We start from the raw sequence: 3,740 nt of genomic DNA, 5'->3' as shown, positions 1-3,740 counted from the left end.
GGGTACAGGGTGAACTTGGACAGAAGAGAATCTTATTCAATTATTAATGATATACTAATTAAGATCTAAATAATGAAATGATTTTTTTCTTTCAAAAACATTATCATTGAAACTTGGAGAAGTTATAATTTGTTTACTTAAATATGTATTGTATATACCAATTATTTGAACTTAGCTAGGTTGCACTTTCTTTAACCATCAATAATTTAGTGGTAAAATTTTCTCCGCTAAACATTACTCAACAACACTTCCCACACATCTCATTTTGAAATGTAGATCAAAGCAAGTAAAAGCAATACTCTATTTTATATACAAATACTCTCGAGACAATCTTCCTAGTCAAATTGTCCTAGTGTACCAACTCCAATAACTAAGATGTAATACCAACGAGATCAGTGAAACTTGGTCTCATTTAATTAACATACTGAATCATACATAAATTACTGTAATAATAAACAGATAGTTGGTAAGAATCGGTCCCCTCTCTCTCTCTTGTACTCAACTTCATCTCTCTAGTGCATGATTATAAGAGCTCTTCTCATCTGAGAAAAAGAATCAATTAACACAACAACAACAACAAAAAAGTACCAAAAAGATCCCAAAATCAAATTAGGATTTTCAAAGATGCCACTTACAGTATATTCATTCATTACCATTCTAGCAAGCTCATCAATCAGCTTTCTTTCTGATATGTGGTTCCCAATGCCTAGCTATTCTTTCTCTTCATCTGAGCTTCAGCATGCTGTTTTGATGGGAAATAAATTATTTTTATTGTTTTTAGTCATGATTGGAAAAGAATTAAGAGAAATATAATACTAAGTGCACAAAATATCTATAGACCTTTATTTCATTGCCATCTTAGCAGTGAGATTAATTTGTTGATTTATTTCAGACTTTGCTGCATCCATTGTTGAAACAGTGAAAAGTCTTAAAGCTTCTTGTACATTTTCTTCAGCAGCCACATGGGACCTGAAATCAACGTTAATGGCATTATCATTTTACATTTTCTTCAATGGCATTGTCATGTAACACAAATTATCATGTAACACAAATTACAAAAGGAATCCAAATAATTTCTTTAGTCTAAATGTTCATTTGAACCCTTGGAAATATTAGAAAATTAACTACATTGAATTATTATAACCTGGAGTTCTAATCATCTAAATAACAAGCCCATAATATCAAGTTATGAACAGCACTTACAGTTTCATTTTTGCAAGTGACTCACTCAATCTTACAATAGCTTCAAGCTGCCTCACTGTTATAGGTATTGCTGAACCCTCGCCAGTTTCATTTGCCTGTCGTCTCATGTCCTGTAAGAAAACCCACTAAAAGTGGACTGATTAGGAGGCATGCTTACAGTATACAGTAATTTTGGGAATGGTTACGCTGGTAGAACAATAGGTTAGTAATTTTAAAGCAATCTTCTTGAACAATGTACTAGTGGAATATCATATGAGATAGCAGCAAGAATACCTGTATGATGTTAACATAATTATTTTGTAGCAAGGAGGATGCAGAATCTGATAAACCGGGGGTGACATCCAGTTCGAAAATATTGTATGTACCTATAAGATGGTAATAAAACGAGTTAAAAAAGGAGCTTATCAGTATTAGGAAGAAAATATTTTCACAATCCATTGCTCATTAGATCTATTGCTAACCTCTTTAGCCAATTTTCTTCTTTTCTAACAACTCTATTGTTGGATTTGGTCCTTTAAATCCCAACCACGTTTAGCTTTGACAGCAAGGCACACAACAAACTTAAGTTACTGACTTAGTTTGGTGTTGCCTCTCTATATGTATAGTGTCTTTCCTCTTTCATTTAACTACATGGAAATTTCAGACCAAAAGATTGTGAGAATTTCAGAGAGAAGAGAGTTGGGAAAGAGCTGAGTTTGGGAACTTGTATAGAGATGCACTACTGTTCGAACGTGCTTGCTCTGGGTTTGAGAGAGCGAAACACTCATGAGATGAGAGAAGAGTTCCACAAAGCTTGACTGTATTGATGTATTCAACTCTTATCTTAATAAAGATTGGTGATAGTGCTTTCAACTAGAGTAGGTTCAAGATCATATTGATCTTGTACTGAACCAGTATACTTCTTGGTGTTCTGTGTTTTTCTTTTGATATTCTTTGTGCTCTTCTTCTTAACTATTCAGTTTTCGGTTTGGATTAAATCTAATATGCTTTTGTTTTAATTCTCTGTTTTTGGTGCGCACTAATTGACTTAAAGTTCTATGTGATTGTGTTCTTGAATAATTACTTTATTCTGAGATCTTGAACTAGTAAATCAGTGGATAATTTCCAATAACTATTGTCACCGAGGTTAGCACCAGCAGATGCATGGATTTTTATGATGTGGCTTGCAATAATTTGATATAAATTAAAACTAAATCAAGCTGCTATTGCCATATTTATTCTCAAATGTAAAATAATCTGTAATGAAATGAATATGAAATTTAATAAAAGGACTGGTTTTTGGTTGATGAATTACCTTATCTTGACTGTACATCCTGTTATCTTTGACAATGAAGATCAAATCAAATCTACAAAGAATTGTCGTCTGCAAATAAATATTTTCCTAATACCAGTGATTTAGAAGTAGATGGATCCCCCAAAAGCAAACAATTTTAGCTTCACTGATCCTCGAAACAGAAGGCAAGCCACAACCTTCTTCACGTCCACATGACCAAATATAGAGGTTACAAGGTGCAATTTTAGAGCACATGCTTTCATATGGATCAGGTTCTGCTGCAAACTTCTTGAATTCTTCTATCTTTAAAAGTAACTTGGCTAAAAAAATTAAAAGCTGAAAAGAGTCAAGTAGCAAAAGTTATAATCTATTTGTAACAATGTTCGAAGACGAATATGTAACCAAAATGCACTCATCTAGCTAATGTGAATCAGGGGGTAGAAGTATTTTGCAAATAGTTTCACAGAATAATGATTCCAACTATTACCTCTTCTGATGATGTAAACCCAAAGCATGGGGAGTGAGTGGTGGCATTGCCCTCAGACCAGCCCGAGCTCCAGCGAAACTCCGCTTCTTTAAATCTGGATAATGGCATATGCCTTAGGCAGAAGTTCGTCCAATGCTTGAGATGATTATGATGCAGAGACATTTGAAGAAGAGTTTCTTGATTCCCACTTACATGTAGAGCCCATGTGAAAACTGCGGAGCTCCTGGATAGCTAGCTAAGCATCTGAGAGTATAGAGGGGCCAGCCTCCAGATAATATATATCTTCTCTGAAAGGTAGAAGTTTTACTAACCAAGGATAATAGCATGCCTATTTCCAACTCTTCCATGGTTGACGAGATTGTTAAAGAATACTTTTTTTAATAGCAAATTTCGAGCTCATAAAATTATAAGGAAACATATATGCTTAAGTGAGAGATTGTTGGATTAAAATTCTATTATTATTATGAGCATATATGTATTAATGTATTATGATATTATAAAATTTGATACAAAATAAAGTGACTAATTATGTTATAAGTATCATGAGGTATTAATATGTTATGGAATAAATGTGTAGAAATTATACGTCATATTTATAATTTGATGAGAGGTCAAATTATAAATATCCAAAACTGATATTAATATCAGTTAATATATACGGTTGTGGTCTCAAGAAACAGAACGACTCGTATTCTCTCATTCCCCATCACAAAGAAATACACAGAGAGAAACTGCTTTCTTGGATTATCACAAAAGAGCTATATCGATAAGGTAATC

At 33.3% G+C, this 3,740-nt stretch overlaps 1 pseudogene; it reads right to left on the bottom strand.

The window, feature by feature from the left end:
• Positions 1-213: 213 nt before the first annotated feature.
• Positions 214-3,168, bottom strand: LOC133785793 (DNA replication licensing factor MCM5-like; annotated as a pseudogene).
• Between the last annotated feature and the right edge of the window lie 572 nt (positions 3,169-3,740).

Source organism: Humulus lupulus, chromosome 6 (genome assembly GCF_963169125.1).
Source record: "Humulus lupulus chromosome 6, drHumLupu1.1, whole genome shotgun sequence".
Lineage (NCBI taxonomy): Eukaryota > Viridiplantae > Streptophyta > Magnoliopsida > Rosales > Cannabaceae > Humulus > Humulus lupulus.
The sequence above is the reverse complement of the archived record's forward strand: the minus strand, read 5'-3'. Positions and strand labels throughout refer to the sequence as shown.